Source organism: Bombina bombina, chromosome 1, assembly GCF_027579735.1.
Source record: "Bombina bombina isolate aBomBom1 chromosome 1, aBomBom1.pri, whole genome shotgun sequence".
Taxonomy (NCBI): Eukaryota; Metazoa; Chordata; class Amphibia; order Anura; family Bombinatoridae; genus Bombina; species Bombina bombina.
The window spans coordinates 1,071,193,358-1,071,214,128 of NC_069499.1; positions in this window are offsets into that span (position 1 = coordinate 1,071,193,358).

The following is a 20,771-nucleotide window of genomic DNA, read 5'->3' on the forward strand; positions in this document are numbered from 1 at the left end:
CACTTATCCTACTTGAAATAAGACACATGACACATAAACATTGCTAGAAAATTGGCCACAGCCATTTTATTAAATAACAATAACCTTTAAATTATTAATAAATACAACCTATCAACCGAACATACATAATGTTCTTAAATAACCCAAACCTTAAACCATACTGAAAAATCTCCCCACAGCGGTGCTAGATCCCTAACTAATAAGCAACATGGCCGTCATTCAAAACTGGACTCAACTAGATACTCGCTGAGTCCGTAACCAACCACACCTCCACTTTAATAGGGAACCCCTTGTCCCTATAATAAACCAGTTGCCCACTCATCCCATGGAGAGGCAACTTATTCACAACCCCCAATTTACTTGGCCATTTTCCTTAGATTTTCTGTCTGGGAACTAGCACCCCCGCCTTGCTGCGACAAACCTAAAGAAAAGAAAACACAAAAAATGAGGAGGGTGGGAGCTGCTATCAAAACAATTTCCTGTCAGATTGTTGCCTGCCTGTTCCCGCTCATTCTTTAAATAAGTACCAGCTCGCGCCAGCCCCTCCCTCTTTTCCCACCAACCAATCAAAAAGACGGGCCTCTTCCTCCAAAGGTCAAGGCCCCTTCACGTTACTCTGCACTCCCAGGGGCTTCTTGACCTTTAAAGTCGTCAATCTCCGGCCCCTTACTTTACCAAATTACAATACCCACTTATCCTACTTGAAATAAGACACATGACACATAACCATTGGTAGAAAATTGGCCGCAGCCATTTTATTAAATAACAATAACCTTTAAATTATTAATAAATACAACCTATCAACCGAACATACATAATGTTCTTAAATAACACAAACATTAAACCATACTGAAAAATTTCCCCACAGCGGTGCTAGATCCCTAACTAATAAGCAACATGGCCGTCATTCAAAACTGGACTCAACTAGATACTCACTGAGTCCGTAACCAACCACACCTCCACTTTAATAGGGAACCCCTTGTCCCTATAATAAACCAGTTGCCCACTCACCCCATGGAGAGGCAACTTATTCACAACCCCCAATTTACTTGGCCATATTCCTTAGATTTTCTGTCTGGGAACTAGCACCCCCGCCACAGACTGGTCTGCCCAAACAGCCCAATCCCGCCAAACCCAAATTTTTTCCCAAGGATTCCTTGAGATCAAACAAAAACAGCTGCAGTCCAAATTGGTTGAAATGAACCCCATCCTTTAAATAAAATTCCTCAGACCCCTCAACCTCAAAATCTGGATGAAAAGCCACCCCACCTAACAAAAGAACTTATTATTTTATTAATCTTTTTGCAACTTCTCTCAACCCTCTCATAATCCCAGGTCGACCTCTAAACCAAACATGGTGTAATTTGTGACCAGATAATTTTCAAATTAGGATGAAGATCACTAATTCTACCCAAATCCCTCTTAATTCTTCTAACCAACTCCTTTTGAGAAATAAGACCCAAATCATTTCCCCCCAAATGTACAATCAAAACCTCAGGGTGAGGAAAAATCTTACAATAATCTATGAACAATGGGAACAAATTCTCCCAACACATACCCTGAATCCCAAACCATTTTACTTCCCATTGTGCAACTGGACACCCAAGCTGTAGGCCGCCCATTCTTTTACTGGCCTCAGCATTGGCCCAATAAATAAAGGAGTGCCCCATCACCCACACAATCCTCACACCTGAAAATAAAAGAAAACACTCAGAATGTCAATTGACAGAACCACTCCCCCAACCCCCTTAAACCCTCAATTCAGGCCTCACATAAGACTTGTAACGATTGGATCCCCATCTCCCAATACGCTTTACTACATCCTCCCTCAACCCTAATATAGAAGCCTCAGTTGCGGCCCCTATACGGAAGGAATGAGACCCAAACTCTGACGGAGTAAGTCCTAACATCCCAACTGACCCTTTCAATATAGCCCGAAACTGATACTGTGACAAAAATGACCCATCTGAATGAATTAGCAATGGTCCCCCTTGTATAGGCCGTATGACCCCATAATGTAACAATGTCTGACAAGGACAAACTACTGACCCACTAGGGAATAATACTATATTCTTCCCTTTTCCATAAATATCAGTTTTACTGCCCCTCTATAAATGTCAACCCTTTGCTCCCCCCATAGCACATCCTCCCTCTGCAAACCCCCAGAAATCCTCCTACTTGGGCTCACTAACTCAGATATTCGAAAGGCCCCAAAAAAGGCTAAAACGAAGGTTGTGCGAAATAAAATTGTTTCAAATGTTGAGGAACAAATATTAGGCAGCACTCCCCAAATTTTTTCAAGTAATGCAAATGTAATGGGCCTCCTATTATCTATACTCTCAATCTTCTTTTTTAGGCCCTTAAGAACCTGACGAACCCAGAAAACTTTCGTCACATCAACCATACCTAACAATCTAAACCTAAAGGCTAGAGCAGCCAATCTTTTATCCATACTGGCTGCTGACAAACCCAAAATCCCCCAATGCCACAACCATTCCAGCAAACAACGGTAACATCATCAATTCCCTCCCTAACTTTTTCAACCAATTTTCCCATTCCCTCCAAACTGTTACATAAGCAGATCAAGTACCTGGGGCCAAAGAACTCTTTACCAATTCAGCAAGTCCTCCTCCCCAAACTTCCACAACTGATCCGGGCACCGCCTCCCCACTGCATCCGCCTGAGGTGCCAGCTCCCGAAAACGACTCCACTGCGAACAAGATAAAGCATCTGCTATCAAATTACACTTCCCAGGAATGTGCTTGGCCCTAACCAAAACATTAATGCGCAGACATTTTAAAACTAGCACCCTCAGTAAACGCAAAACCGGCAGGGATGAAGTCGACAATGTATTAACAGCAGCGACCACACCCATATTATCCGTGTGGAACAATATAGATTTGTTCCCCAACTCCCCTTCCCATACAAACAATGCTACTAGTATGGGGAACAACTCTAAAAACACCAGATTCTGAATAAAGTCTGAACCAACCCAGGCCTGCGGCCAAACAGCCGCACACCAATGTCCCTGAAAATATGCCCCGAAACCGATCCCCCCAGCCGCATCTGTCACCAGATCTAAATCGATGTTGGATACACGAGTTTCCATGAACATCGAAGCTCCATTAAAATCCTTCAGGAACCGCAACCATACCCGCAAATAATCTTTGCGCCCCTTCGTCACTCTCACAAAGTGATGGAGCTTACGGACACCAGCTGTGGCCAAAGACATTCTCCTGGAAAAACTCTTCCAATGGGATTGATTCTACAGGCAAAATTCAACTTCCCCAAGAGTGATTGCATCTCACGCAAAGTCACCTTGGACACACCAAGGAACCGCCGAATCATGCCCACAAAATCCACAATCTTTTCCCTTGGCAACCTACATTCCATCTTGGCCGAGTCAATCATAATTCCCAAAAATTTGAGGGCCGTAACTGGACCCTGAGACATCTCCATTGCAATGGGAACCCCAAAATCAGACACCACCAAATAATAACAGTTCCTCAACTTTAAACAAACGTCCGATTCAGCCGACCCCACAAAAAGAAAGTCATCAAGATAATGTACTATTGACGAAAATCCCGACCCGACCTTCACTACCCACTCCAAAAAAGAGCTGAAACACTCAAACAAGGAGCAGGAGATGGAACACCCCATAGGGAGGCAGACGTCCACATAATAGGCTCCATCAAAACAACAACCCAACAAATAATGCGAAGAAGGATGGACCGGCAGCAATCGGAAAGCCGCTTCAACATCAACCTTTGCCAACCAGGCCAAATGACCCGCCTCCCTCACCATCTTGACAGCCAAGCCAAAAGATGTATAGGACACCGACGCTAAATCATCCGGAATGCCATCATTCACGGACCGCACCCTTGGGAAAGATAGGTGATGTATAAGTTTGAACTTCCCGGGTCCTTCTTAAGCACCATACTCAAAGGAGAAATGTGCAAATGAGGAAATGGAGGGGCTCCAAAAGAACCAGCCATGCGCCCCAACGAAACCTCTTTTTCTAACTTCTCCCACACCACTTCAGTCATTGACGAAACTGCTCATCATAAGCCCACCAGGCTATGCCCCATAAGTTCGCTGAGCAGCCGCTACTTCATCTAAATAGCAAAATAATGCCGCTCCCTGTTCCGGAAACTTGCCCGCCAACACACTGGCATAAATAATAAATGCTTGAAACCAATTGGTAAACGTTTTTGACAACTTCCTATACCTCTTTTTTCTCTCTTCCTCCTCCTTCTTGGACGCCTCCTTTTTAGAATCCTCAGGTATTTCAAAGGACTGGTCAAGCGGTAAGAGTGAAAATAATTAAATAAATTCCCGTTTCCAAATCTTTTCCCTCAATTCCACCATCAGGTGCATGCCCAAAGGCCCAATCGAACACAGAGAGGACCGAGACAAGGCCATATCGGCAATCTTAAGTTCCGATCCCCCCGACCCCTTACCCTCAATGTTAGCAGCCTTTAAATGAGGCACCTCGACTGCCTGAGCCTGGATTGTCACCCCATTCCCTTGTCCAACCTCAACTTGCCCACCCGCTGTCTTATTTGTTATCAAGATCCCAGGAGGGACCCAAGAACTGGCGACCCCTCCTGCTCCCTGTGCACTGGACCCTTCTAACTTAGCTAACAAATCCCTTAAACCCGCTACTATCGTAACTGCTATAGAATCTGCATCCCCCACCCGAACTTTTTCCACCACAGCATTTAAAACCCTTGTACCAGTCCCCCCATACCTGCTCTGGGTTCCTGTGTAGCCGGGGACTGATCCTTGTGAGATGCAGCCGTAACCGTCTCCTTAATCTGGAACCCGGTAACTCTAGGTTCCGTATCAGCTATCTCTGGTTGAACTTCATCAGCCTGCAAAACAGAAACATGTGACAAACCCCCCAATGGTGCCCATAACCCCCCCACCCCTCTGAACCGTAGAAATACCCAAAACACTATCAGCCACTACCCCTCTCCCCCTCTTAGGAGCTGTAGCCCCAGACCCTACTAAACTTGCATCCCCATATCTCCGGCGCTGCCTACCCCTACTGGGCTTTCCCCCAACTCCAGGCCTATTCGGCCATTGTACATACCCAACAGACTTTTTCAATACAGTATAGTGATCCCTTCCCACCTCCCCCCTTTGGCCAGTATCAAAACCCCTGGCCGTACTCACCGCTACACTTTTTTCCCCTAAATCAGCACGTCCTGACATAGGAACGCCATCTTCCAAATCCAGCATGATGTTATCCGTCCAAGAATCTTGTAGGCCATAAGCTTCCCCGCTCAGACCGTCCTCTCCAACCACAAGCAAACCAGAAGAAGTTTCTGGCCGTGACCCAGTTACATTCCCTTCTGAAATATAAAGATTATTAGAAACAAACATATGGTCCCCAACATCATCATTCCCACCCCTCCGCTCCCTTCCATCCCCTCCAGAAACTGAATCACCCAATGTCCTGACTGAGATCCTGGACCAGCAAGGAGGACCACCCATCTGAGAAGAAGGAGGTATAATATCCTCTTCAGATGAATCCAAATATAAGGTTAAATCCTCCACACCAATACCAGTTTCCCCTTCAGGTTGATCCCCAATTCTTTCCTCCCCATCAACCTTTTTTCCACAACATATAACTGATGACCCCCCAAACTACCACTAGGCCTCACAACCTGGGCCGTGTGTTCTACAGTGTGCACTTGCGCTTCTACAAACTGTGTCCTCCCCCCACGGCCGTTATCTCCAACTTCAATTTCACCCCCAACTCTCTGCCTTTCAACTGGCCCCACATTCCTGTCACTTTCCCCCACCACATTTTTAACCAATATTTTTTCTGGCCTCAATGGACCGTCATCTTTATTAGCCTGCTTTTTCTCCTTATTAGGCCCTTTAAGGCCGTAAACAGCCGTCTTACCCTGAGCAATCGTAACACTGGCCTGTCTGGGGTGGGGCTCCTGACCCGGTTCAATGACGTCACCACCGTTGGAAACACAAGGCTGCCTAGCCCCCGCTGCAACCTGACGACTCACAGAGCTAGGACCTGCCTTCTTCTTCATCACCGACTTGGCACCCGGACTTAGACTCACTCTCCTGCAACCACCGGAACTCCTCGCGACATCCGGATCCAACCTCACAGGCGGCCTGGAACGTCTTACAGGCCTGGACATCGACGCCGACTTCACGTCCCCTTAACCGACATCCGGATCCAGCAAGGAACGAAGACTCTCCTCCAACCAGGTAGGACCTCTTTTTTCAGCTGCCTCTTTAAGCTGCCCTAGCAGGGCATCCAACTGCGCCATCCTGACAATGAGCGGGAAACGCCACGCAACAATGACCGACAGAGCTGCTATCAAAACAATTTCCTGTCAGATTGTTGCCTGCCTGTTCCCGCTCATTCTTTAAATAAGTACCAGCTCGTGCCAGCCCCTCCCTCTTTCCCACCAACCAATCAAAAAGACGGGCCTCTTCCTCCAAAGGTCAAGGCCCCTTCACGTTACTCTGCACTCCCAGGGGCTTCTTGACAGCAACTAAATCAGATACAGCTAGTTTCGGTAGTGAATGTGAAAAAAGCTTATTGACTATACTGAATATTTGACGTATACATTTTCATATAGGGACCTCCAATGTGGAAATGGTTTTCCAGGCCCCAATCTATTATTACAGGAATGATGCCTGTGTGCTTTGGAGATCATAAAAAGTTCCCATATTGTGCTAATCGTATTAATGTGGCTTCCCAGTGTTCAGAGCTGTTGCACGGTTCAACAAAGAATAATTCCACTGGCACTGGATTAATGATGGACCTAACGCACAAGTCTGCTCAGTAGGATTGGAGTATTTTCAATATCACTGCATATGATATGAAAGAACTTTTAATGGCGGACCTCTGTTTATATTTAAAGGTGAGCATCATCCTGTCATATTTGGCATGGTACTTATTTAGACCTGGCATTTTAGAAAGCAGGTTGGCCAATAGAAAACTACTTGCATTTAGAATGTGTGTGCTAACATAGGACATGCGATAGGACAAAGGCATTTTCCCCTAGCTCTAATGCTGAGTACTCTTCTGGTATGTGTATATAAATGTATGTGGTGTGTGTATCTCTGTCTCTCTTTCTGCGTTTTTTTAATGTCTGAAGGGTTCTGAAGGTTAAAGAAGTAAGTGAATGAAGTGATAGCTCCAATACCTATGAATGCTTAAGATAATTACAGTAACACTGATATTTATGTATTTGATGTTGTGACAGGCAAAGAGTCCCTGAGGCATCCAGCATATACTCTAGTGGATTAAACTCTGTGATCCACTGAGGATTCAGAATACATTTTTTTAAATTCTGCCCCAGAGTTCCAGGACATTTGAAGCATATGTAGAAGGTGGAGATGGCCTTTATCTAACCCCCCTTGAGGGTAACACTCCTGGACCAGCTGAGTGAGCAGTGCTATCTTGGCTGTCTTTGCATTATCCCTTACCCCGTTTACTGTTTGCAATCAGTATACCTTTAGTAACCCTAGCTGTGCCTGCTATAGTCTTTTGGCTGAACAAATGTTTAACTACTCCGTTATGGAGAATATAAAGGGTATTTGGAGCACTATCAAACTCGCATAACAGTTCTACTTGACGATCATTTTGCAAAGTTGAGTATAACTATTCATTGGCACCTTACCTTAACCCCAGATTTCAGACAAAACGATCCAGCTTAGATGGAGTCCCGAATCAGCCGACAGTCACTGGAGATCAGAGTCACTATGGGAGGGGACGCATCCCCAGGGGGATTTGATTCCTGTTGCAAGGGCCCACTATTAATAATTGATAATGCAAGTGCACACATGCAGATTGATGAGGAAACCGAGCATTAGAAGCCTCTCATTGCTGTACCCCAGCAGAGGACTGTTGTGACAACTGGCCCTGTAATCCACTATTGGACACTATGGTGCTGATTTATCATAGTGCGTACGGACATGATCTGCTGTAGCAGATCATGTCCACCACACATCGATAAATGCCAACAGCATACACTGTTGGCATTTATCATTGCACAAGCATTTCTCGTGAAATGCTTGTGCAATGCCGCCCCCTCATATCTGATCGGGTGGATTGCTGTCCACTGCCTCAGAGGTGGCGGATGAGTTAAGGAGAAGCGGTCCTATGACCGCTGCTACTTAATTCCTGTTTCCAGCGAGCCTGAAGGCTTGCGTGGAAACAGGTACATACAGGGCATGATAGATCAGCCCCTAGGACTGGAGTGGGGTAATTAATTCGAGCCATATGTGTACTTGGTTATTATAGCCAGTATGAATAGTCTTTTACATTCTGTATAGGTGAAGGGTTTTGTTATGATGTTAAATAACTTATTTGAATACACTTTGTGACTTCAGGTAGCTACTTTTATGACAATCTTTAGATCTGAGGCATTATGCACAACTAGGGTTTTTATCTGTCACATAAGTTGTGTTTTTGTGCTGGATAAGGGATCATATTCATTTATTTCTTCCATTATTTTTTATATTTTCTTCCTACTAATAGACTCTGCATCTTCTATCATATATCAGTACACAATACAGTTACAGTTGATTTGTAGGGTCTCATAAGTCCATTTCAACTATCTTTTACCTTAGCTGTACCATATTTGCCAGCATAGATTGTTAGCTGTTTACAGTCCTAATTCCAGTAACCTTCCTCTAAAAATCACATTATCATGGTAAAAGTCTAATCCAGCTAAATCTGAAGCTTTATGTTACTATAAATTAATTTAATATCTTTCCTAGTACTACCCATACTATGCCCATCCCCTGAGTATCATTTTTTAGTTATCCATTTTATTTAAGTTGGAGTTATCTACTTCTGCACAAGGTACTGTGTCCCTGAGCTCAGCTACTGCTGTTACTAAAACAGATTTTTCTGGTGAAATAATTGATGCTTTATACAGTTTATTTATGTACAGTGCAGCTACTTAGTAGATTATGTAAAATATGTTTAAACTCATTATTATCTTAGCTGTTTCATATCTGTTTGGGCAGATTGTTATAGATATTGGCTGGCTAAACTGGGGCTTTATTCTATTACATGTCACTTTCATATTCTCCCCAGCTATTTAATTACTTAATTTTTTACTGTCCTTCCCACGTAGAGTTTTATGGATAGTTGTAACAATACCAATCATAAAACAAGTGTCTTGCTTATTACTGCACCTAGAATTAGGCTATGCTACTTTTATCATAGAGAGTTGTAGTAATACAAAATATATCACAAACATGTTGTTCACAGTTGTAGCTAAATCACAGTCTTAATAATAGTGTGTTATTATAGTTTATGGGCCCTAAAGTAGCCTTTTATTCTTATTTTTTCCCTATTTATCTTAATTCCCCACTAGTTCCCACTGTGGTGTTTATGTGTGACACTGGTTCAAAAGAGGACATTTTTTTTCTTTACCGAGGGAATATGTATTATAGATTATATTTAGTAAAGATCACTTTGCTCAAATAATTTTAGAAAACTGAGCTTTGTCATGGCAGGCAACATATAGCTAATTATCACCTAGATTACGAGTTTTGTGTCAAATAGCAGCGTTGTTGCCCATAACGCATCATTTTCCCATACGCAGCCATTAAAAGTCTTGTCGGTATAGGTGTACCGCAAGCCTTTTTGCCTGTAGTGCAACGTCAGTACCGCACTCCTAAAAATGATGTTTTTTCATGGGATTCCCATAGCGCCGGTATTATGAGTTTTGCGGTGAGGCTTAAAAGAGAGCGTTACAGTCTAAAATGACAAGATCTGTACCGCCATCTAAAGTCAGTAGTTATGAGTTTTACGCTAAAAAGCTGTAACATAAAACTCATAACTAATGTGTTAAAAAGTAAAAATTGACCAATTTTTGAAAAAGCATTTGTCCTTGCTTAGCTAGCATAATATTATATAAGAGAGAAATTGTAAATTTGCCTGCTGTAAACTTCTTGATATACTCATTGATCTCAGACCATTGATAACCACCATCAAAGTCACAGTCTTGGAAGTTAATGTAATGATGTACTTGGAAGTACGCAAATAAACTATGTCTAGGAAGTTTGAACGTATTTATTAAGTTATTAAAAAGAAGAATATGTCCAGAGGAAGAAAATAGTTGTTGAACATTGTATTCCAGGGGTAAACTCTGGGTTCCTTTGGATCGGTAGGAAACCCGAGGATCTATAGTCTATATCCAGTATATTACAGCTTTTTTTGCCAGGCAAAAATAATATTTTTGAATGTTAATAGGTTGGATAAATTTATAGGAAGTTTTTAACTGAGAAATGCTGTATAGCTTTTAGGGAAAAGGGAAATATAAAAGTACTTTCCATCTCAACTGAAGAAATTTTATTTGAGCGAGTCCAATGCAATTTTGACTAAAGTGTACAAAGTATATAGTTTAATGTCAGGAAAGGCGAGTCCACCTTTCGCCTTTTTTTTGAGAAATTTTGCTATTGAAATACGTGCCCTACGCCCGTTCCACAGAAATTGTGAACACACAGAGTAAAACTTCAGAATCTCTTTATTGGGAATAAATAATGGCAAATTTTGAAGTAGAGTATACATGGAAATAGAATTATTTTGATTAAATTGATTTGAGCTAGAAGAGATAAATGTAATGTGGCCCAATTTTTAAGGTCTAGAATAGCTTTTTCAAACACTGAGGAAAATTTAATTTATACCACATTTTGGGTTCTTATGGAGTGTAATACCTAGATATTTAATACTGTCTGAATTTTTAAAAGGATGATCAGAGTAGCTCTCCTTAAGTTTTTGAATCCACAGGAGTTCACTTTTTTGAAGATTATATCCCGAAAAGGAACTAAAGAACGCTAGGATATGCAGAATTCTCGGGATAGATTTAGTTGAATCTTCTAAGAAGATAAGCAGATTGTCGGCATAGAGCGATATTTTAAAAGCCATTGCACCAACTCTTATTCCAACAAGATCTTGATGTAGCCATATGGCCAACGATTCAATTGAAATGTTAAATAACAAAGGGGACAATGGGCATCCTTGTCGCGTGCCGCGTCCTAAAAAATTTTTTTCAGAAAGATTACCGTTTATAAGAAGTGAAGAATATGGGTTTTTGTAGATCTTAGAGATAAATTCAAAACAGTGTCTTTTGATACCAAAATTATATAACAAATACAGCAAGTGATCCCAAGATATTGAATAAAAAAAGCCTTCTCCGTTTCTATGGATAAAATGGCTCTATCCTTACCTGATTTCTCATTCTTCTCTTTCTAAATTGAGTCCTGGTTCCAAAAATAATCTAATAAAATTTCAACTTTTAGAAGATTAGAGGATACATTACGACCGTTCATAAAACCTGTTTGATCTATGTGGATTATTTTATGTAAGGAACCCTTAAATCTGTTAGCAATAATGGAGAGAAGTATTTTGTAATCCGCATTTAAGACCGATATAGGTCTGTAAGAGGCAGGCTGTTCAGAATATTTTCCTTTTTTTGGGATTAACGTAATATTCGCTGCAGAAAAGTAATTGGAAATATCAGCGGTTGTTATATAATAGTTATTAAAAAGGTCCTGCAGGAAATTACTAATCTCTTCAGAGAGTATTTTGTAAAGTTCTATTGGGATCCCATCAGGTCCAGCTGCCTTATTCAGTTTAGCATTTTTAATCATCAGCAAAATTTCTTCCTTAGAAATTGGGGCATGGTAGGTTTTTTTATGTTTTGTTATGTTAGGTTTTAGTGTAAGGCAGGTTAGGTTTTATTTTGCAGGTAAGTTTGTATTTATTTTAGCTAGGTAGTTAGTAAATAGTTAATAACTATTTACTAACTAGTCTACCTAGTTAAAATAAATACAAACTTACCTGTGAAATAAAAATAAAACCTAAGCTAGCTACAATGTAACTATTAGTTATATTGTAGTTAGCTTAGGTTTTATTTCACAGGTAAATATGAATTTAGTTTTAAATAGGTATTATTTAGTTAATAATTGTAAATTTAATTTAGATCTAATTTCATTATGTTAAAGTTAGGGGGTGTTAGGGTTAGGTTTAGGTTAGGATAGGGTTAAGATTAGGGTTATGTTAGGATTAGGTTTAGGGGTTAATATAGTTTAATTTAAGTTCTTGCGATGTGGGTGGCTGGCGGTTTAGGGGTTAATAGGTTTATTTCGTTAATAATCGTAACTTTAATTTAGCTCTATTTTAATTATGTTAAAGTTAGGGGGTGTTAGGGTTGCGTTAGGGGTTAATAGTTTAATTTAGGTTTTTGCTTTCGGGGGGCTAACAGTTTAGGGGTTAATAGGTTTATTTAGTGGTAGTGATGTGGGAGGCAGTATTAGAGGTTAATAACTTTATTTAGTTGCAGCGATGTTGGGGAGCTGCGGAATAGGGATTAATAACTTTAATATAGTTGCGGCAATGTTAGGGTGCGGTGGAATAGGGGTTAATAACTTTAGTATAGTGGCAGCGATATCGGGAGCGGCACATTAGTAGTGCATTGCTGCTCCTTCAACAAACAATACTAAGAGAATGAAGAAAATGTAAAAACAGAAGTAAATTGGAAAGTTCTTTAAAACTCTGTCTGAATCATGAAAGAATAATGTTGGGTTTTATGTCCCTTTAAAATTAGATTAATCTACAAATTGATTACTTCATAACAGAAACTGCACAAGAGCAGAGACATAGTCATATACATATAGAGAAACAGGTTTACACAGAATACAGATTGCATAGAAACTATTGGGGAAAAAAACATTGTCACTTTATTGTAGTTAAATTTAAATCAGTTAAACCTGATGCAATAACAATATGTGTTTTTATGGTATGTGTTGTTATTAGGAGGGAGGTTTATATAACACCCACTGGCACTATACATTAAATAGTCTTACTTTTGCAAATCAGTTATAAATTTGATGGGGAGTCTCCACATATATTTCCAGCTTGCACTGGGTTATGAAGGTCTAAACAAATCTAGAATTTTGTCTGCAGAAAATGTGTTTTAAAATGTTAACAGGTTACACATGTGGTCTGTAAAGCAATAAACAGTGATGTATGATTTTGTGTTTGGAACAACACCTAAAGAACATTTTTAAGCATTAGCCAAAAAACATTAAACTGGCAACACAGAAGAAAGAAGCCCCTGGGAGAGTGGAGTAACGTGAAGGGGCCTTGACCTTTGGAGGAATATGCCCGTCTTTGGATTGGTTTGTGGGAATAGAGGGAGGGGCTGGCGCGAGCTGGTGCTTATTTAAAGAATGAGCGGGAACAGTCAGGCAACAACCTGACAGGAAATTGTTTTGGTAGCAGCTCCCTCCCACCCTCCCTCCCCATGTTTTGTGTTTTCCTTTTCTTTAGGTTCGTCGCAGCAAGGCGGGGGTGCTAGTTCTCAGACTGAAAATATAAGGAATATGGCCAAGTGAATTGGGGGTTGTGAATAAGTTGCCTCTCCATGGGGTGAGCGGGCAACTGGTTTATTATAGGGACAAGTTGTTCCCTATAAAAGTAGAGGTGTGCTTGGTTACGGACTCAACGAGTATCTAGTTGAGTCCAGTTTTTGAATGACGGCCATGTTGCTTATTAGTTTGGGAACTAGCACCACTGTGGGGAATTTTCAGTATGTTTTAATGTTTGTGTTATTTAAGAACATTATGTATGTTCGGTTGAAAGGTTATATTTATTAATATTTTAAAGATTATTGTTATTTAATAAAATGGCTGCGGCCAATTTTATACCAATGGTTATGTGTCTTATTTAAGTAGGATAAGTGGGGATTATAAGTGGGTAATTTAAGGGGCCGGCGATTGACGACTTTAAAGGTCATGTAGTGTCCAATTTGATTCTAGTCTTTTGTTATGTACCTTAGAAGTTTATACATTTCTAATTTTTAAGATTATTTTTTTTCTTGTGTGACTTTACTTTGAGTCTTTTTTGTTGTTCGATGTCGAAAGTTTCACATTTTTAATTTGATTTCACTATTATTGTTTATGTGGATTATTCACTGTTGTGTATATTTGTTTTTTTTTCACATTATTAAACTTTATGTTAAGTGTTTTTCCATGACAGAAATTTGATATTTAATAAGTTTATCGTCCTTCCAAAAAGCTTAAATTATTTGGTTATATATTTTTCTAATGAATCAGTTTGTCAGGATCATCAGAAAGTTCAGAAAAGCAAACTTATGCCCTTCAATAATGAAGAATATTGGGATTTAATGATATTAAATGCAACTTAAAGGGACACTGAACCCACATTTTTTATTTCATGATTCAGATAAAGCATGACATTTTAATCAACTTTCTAATTTACTCCTATTATCAAATTTTCTTCGTTCTATTGCTATCTTTATTTTAAAAGCAGAAATGTAAATCTTAGCAGATTTTAGGTTCAGCACCATGGATAGCGCTTGCTTATTGGAAGCTTAAATTTACCCACCAATAAGCTAGCAAAACCCAGGTTCTCAACTAAAAATGGGCTGGCTTCTATGCATCACATTCCTGCTTTTTAAATAAAGATAGCAAGAGAACAAATAAAAAATTGATAATAGAAGTGAATTAAAACATTGCTTAAAATTGCATGCTCTATCTGAATCATGAAAGAAAAAAATGTGGGTCTAGTGTCCCTTTAAGAGAGCATGTGATGTCACTTTAGTACAGACATCCTCAAACTTGGCCCTCCAGAGGTTTTGGAACTACATTTCCTACGATGCTTCATGGGAAATCTAGTTCCAAAACCTCTGGAGGGCCAAGTTTGAGGATGTCTGCTTTAGTACAATCCCCAAAACAAACCAGAGCTCATTGCTAATGATAGTCATATGAGTAGGGATGGGCGAATGTGTAAATTTTCGAATTTCGAATGTAGAACGAATGTTATTACCGAAATTCGAATTCTAAATCCGAATGTCGATAAGAATGAATATTCTTAAAAATTCGAAAATAGAATTTTATTTACAGTTTTCGAATGTCACTTTCAAATTCGAATGTTTATAATTATATCGAATGTCCACATTCGAAATTTCGAATTTAACATTCTATTTAACAAATACTATTCAGAAGTTCAATAGTTTATGTGGTAGGGCAGGAATTTAGTAAATTGATACATAATAGATACAAATATATCATTTTGAATGTTTCCATATAGAATATTGCATAATTCGAATATTACCTTTAAAGAAAGCATTAGAAATACTATTACAAACATATAAATTCGAATTTTTCGAATTCGAATATAAATTCGAATTTTTCGAATTTGAATATTGCATAATTTGAATATTACATTTAAAGAAAGCATTAGAAATACTATTACAAACATATAAATTCGAATTTTTCGAATTCGAATATAAATTCGAATTTTTCGAATTTGAATATTGCATAATTTGAATATTACATTTAAAGAAAAAGCATTAGAAATACTATTACAATCTAAATTCAAATTTTTCGAATTCGAATACACGTATTGCATAATTTGAATATTACATTTAAAGAAAAAGCATTAGAAATACTATTACAATCTAAATTCAAATTTTTCGAATTCGAATATTGCATAATTCGAATATTACATTTAAAGAAAAAGCATTAGAAATACTATTACAATCTAAATTCGAATTTTTCGAATTCGATTATTGCATAATACGAATATTACATTTAAAGAAAAAGCATTAGAAATACTATTACAATCAAAATTCGAATTTTTCGAAAAGAATATTTTTGAATGTAATCGTAAAATTCGAAACCGAACATTCAAAAATCGAATGTTAGAATGTTATGTAAACATTCGAAATTTGATTTGAACGAACAAATGTGTTAAAATTCGTGCCGTTTTTTCGAATGTTGCGAAACATTCGCCCATCCCTACATATGAGCTATTTAAATTATCATGGACATCATCTTTTTCTTTTTTGCAAACCATTCCTTGATGAACACTGGTAATCTCATCTTAAAAGGTAGTTTTTCAATAAAATTGAGGCCCATAAATGCTTTAATAGTTCCCTCTATGATGTTCACTTCAACATATAGAATGACCACCAAGCTCTTGAAATATTATTTTCTATGATTCACACATTCAAACATTGATAATAATTGAGTTTATATTTCAAGACATTTGCCTTCTGAAATCACCCATCCTAAATTAACAGATGAAACGGTGAACTAAATCTATGTCTAGGGATATCATTCAAAGAAGAAGCAACAAAATATATTACTTTAAATGAATGCTGGAAAACTAATACATTATTCTGCAAGAAAAAATGACAAACATTACCATGAAGATACAGTGAATGATCATTTAATTATTATCAGAAGTAATAAGCTAGACATTCCTTGTGTAATATTCGGTTATTGGTAGAACTCATGCTAACTGCTTTGTGTTGACTTTAGTTCCAATTCTTGGACTAATACATTAAAGCTAAACTACAGGATGTGTTTATTTTTTTAGCAGGAAAACACTGAACACCTAAAAATTATTGATTAAATTGGTTATTTCTGAGAACTTGACGAAACTGTCTGCTCTTTTACTTTAAATAACTTTCAGTTACTATGGTCCAATTTCCCAAAATAGGGCTAGACTACAAGTGGCAAGCTAATGATAGTGTGGGGTGTTATAAGCAATATCGCTGGACCGCCCTAACATTAGCTCGCAACTTGATATTACAAGTCCATAGTAAATCTCATATATCAGAGAATGGTTTGTGTGGCCAACATGGCTCTAGCACAACCTATACTTGCAATGGAAATCATGACAGCACAAAATAGCCCTGATATACAAGTTCAAATTTATAGGTTACTCTCGAGCACAAGCTAAATTTGCGCTAGAATATTGAGCGCAACTTGAGACCCGAAGTAAAGTGTAAGGGTTAAAAAAAAACACACCAAACCAAAGGGTTAAAAAGGTATATGGCAAAGTGTTTGACTGGAAAGGGCTCTAATGTAAATATGCAGTATTTGTCTAAATATGTGTATGTCTGTATGTATTGTATGTATATATCCGAGTGTCTGAGAGTGGTGAGCTGTCTCACATAGAAATAATGAGAGCTTTCTACTATGTAAAAGTTTATAATGGGGTATAAAGTATTTAAAATTACAAAATACACGGTTTTCAGTTCACTGTACCTTAAAATCGCTTGTGCATAGATTTTCCTTTCAGAAAAAACTCGCCACCTTTTAATTTGTTAAAAAAAACTGTGAGATCTATAGGGTGGAAATGTTTAGATAATTACGCTGGGATTTGAGAGACAATTTCAGACACGCCTACTTTCAGACTAATTTACAATAAAAAAACAATTACACTTTGTGCTTATAAGTACAAATTTCTATGTGTTTTTGCACATCCAGTGTACTTAAATTATGATTTATACTACATATATTTAATACAATTTATTTCTGTGTAATTCACACATTTTTGATAACATACGATTTTTAGTGAACAGTTTTGTTATGATTTTGATGCACCTTAACAACTATTTATTCCTGTTTATTTTTGTGTTAATCATTTAATTATTTGTTTTGTTTGATTTTTAAATGATGATTTTCATTGTGCACTTTTTTAACGTATACATCTCCATCCCATATGAATACTCTTACAGAATCTCACCAGCCCAGAGACTTTTAGATCATTGGGCCCTAAGAGCTGATTGTAGAGCAACACACATCAGGATTGTTTGTCATATACCCCTCTATGTTGCATTTTTTGTAAATAAATATTGTTTTTACCTTATCTGACACCTGGAGTGCACGGGTTTGGTATCCTATATACGGCGTAACCTAGAAGTTACGCGCGTATATTTCTGCCGTCGCCCGTAGTTTTTTGGGCCATAGGCAGGTATACCAAACCCGCGCAGTTTGGTATCCAATACACAGCTTAAGGACTTACGTGGCGAAAATGGAGAAATCTTACTCCATTTTCACCTCGCCACAAAAAGCAGCCGTAAGAAGCCTTACGCTGACTATTGGAGCCCCGTAACTCTCTAAACTAGCTGCTAAATAAACCTAACACCTAACGCATGTGCAATGTCTATCTAACTGTCAACCGCGATCTGCTAAATAAACCTAACACCTAACGCATGCGCAATGTCTATCTAACTGTCAACCGCGATCTGCTAAATAAAACCTAACACCTAACGCATGCGCAATGTCTATCTACCTGTCAACCGCGATCCCCCGCCGCAATCCCTAATAAAGTATTTAACCCCTAAACCGCCGCCATCTACATAAACTAACCCCCTACTGTGAGCCCCTAAAACCGCCGCCATCTACCTGATCTATCTCCTAATCTGACCCCTTACACCGCCGTCAGCTATATTAATATTATTAACCCCTAATCTAATATCCATAAAGTAATAAACTCTATTACCAGCCCTTAAAAGGGCCTTTTGCGGGGCTTTGTCCCAAAGTTAACAGCTCTTTTGCCCTATAACCTGCCCTCCCTACACCGCCACACCTATATTAATGGTATTAACCCCTAATATAAGCCCCTTACACCGCCGCCATCTATATTAAAATTATTAACCCCTAATTTAATCTACCTACCCCGCCGCCAGCTATATTATCTATATTAACCCTAAGAATATTATAGTTAATATAGTTATTACATTATATATATTAACTATATTAACCCTAATTATATTAGGGTTAATATAGTTAATATAGTTACTATAGTATTTATATTAACTATATTAACTCTATCTAACCCTAACACCCCTAACTAAATTCTTATTAAATAAATCTAATTTATATTATAAAATAAAATATTCCTATTTAAATCTAAATACTTACCTATAAAATAAACCCTAAGATAGCTACAATATAATTAATAATTACATTGTAGCTATGTTAGGGTTTATATTTATTTTACAGGTAAATTGTTAATTATTTTAACTAGGTATAATAGCTATTAAATAGTTATGAACTATTTAATAGCTGCCTAGTTAAAATAATTACCCAATTACCTGTAAAATAAATCTTAACCTAAGTTACAAATACACCTACACTATCAATAAATTAAATAAACTACAAATATCTATCTAAAAATACAATTAAACTAAACTAAACTAAATTACAAAAAAACAAACACTAAATTACAAAAAATAAAAAAAAGATTACAAGATTTTTAAGCTAATTACACCTATTCTAACCCCCCTAATAAAATAATAAAGCCCCCCAAAATAAAAAAAATTCCCTACCCTATTCTAAATTAAAAAAAGTTCAAAGCTCTTTTACCTTACCAGCCCTTAAAAGGGCCTTTTGTGGGGGCATGCCCCAAAGAAAACTGCTCTTTTGCCTGAAAAAAAAAACACAATACCACCCCCCAACATTACAACCCACCACCCACATACCCCTAATCTAACCCAAACCCCCCTTAAATAAACCTAACACTACCCCCTGAAGATCTCCCTACCTTGTCTTCATCCAACCGGGCCGAACTCCTCATCCGATCCGGGCGATGTCTATCCAAGCGGCAAAGAAGAGGTCTTCATCCCAGCAATGTCTTTATCCAAGTGGCAGCAAAGTCTTCTTCCATCGGGCAGCATCTTCCATCAAGCGGCATCTTGAATCTTCTCTCCACTGACACAGAGCATCCATCCCGGCCGACGACTGAATGACGAATGAGGTACCTTTAAATGACGTTATCCAAGATGGCGTCCGTCGAATTCCGATTGGCTGTTAGGATTCTATCAGCCAATCGGAATTAAGGTAGAAAAATCTGATTGGCTGATTGAATCAGCCAATCAGATTCAAGTTCAATCTGATTGGCTGATTATTAATTAATAATATTAATATTAGATTTATTTTAATAAGAGTTTAGTTAGGGATGTTAGAGTTAGATAGGGTTATTATACTTTATATATATATAATATAATAACGATATTAACTATATTAACCCTAATATAATTAGGGTTAATATAGTTAATATATATAATATAATAACTATATTAACTATATTAACCCTAATATAATTAGGGTTAATATAGTTAATATATATAATATAATAATTATATTAACCCTAATATAATTAGGGTTAACATAGTTAATATTGCTGGCGGCGGTGTAGGGGGATTAGATTAGGGGTTAATGTGTTTAATATAGCTGGCGGCGGTGTAGGGGGATTAGATTAGGGGTTAATGTGTTTAATATAGCTGGCGGCGGTGTAGGGGGATTAGATTAGGGGTTAATACATTTATTATAGGTGGCCGCGGTGTAGGGGGATGTAGATTGTAGGCAAAAGAGCAGTTTACTTTGTGACAAAGCCCAGCCCAAAAGCCCTTTTAAGGGCTGGCAAAAGAGCTGAATTCTTTGGGGCATGCCCCACAAAAAGCCCTTTTAAGGGCTGGCAAAAGAGCTGAATTCTTTGGGGCATGCCCCACAAAAAGCCCATTTAAGGGCTGGCAAAAGAGCTTTTACTTTAAGGCAATGCCATGCAAAAAGCCCTTTTCAGGGCTATTTGTAGGGTTAGACTTAGGTTTAGTGGTAGGGATAGTTTAGTATTTTAGGGGTTAAATAATTTAATATAGATGGCGGCGGGGTAGGGGGATTAGATTAGGGGTTAATAATTTTAAAATAGATAGCGGCGGGGTAGGGGCTCACTTTAGGGGGTTATAGATTTAATATAGCGGTTTAGGGGTTAATAACTTTAGGTAGCGGCGGGCTCTGGGAGCGGCGGTTTAGGGGTTAATACATATTTTATGGTTAGGATAGTGAGGGGGGATAGCGGATAGAGGGTTAGACGTGTCGGGCTATGTTAGGGAGGCGTGTTAGACAGTGCGGGTGGTTTAGACTTTAGTCAGGTTTTGTAGGCGCCGGCAGTT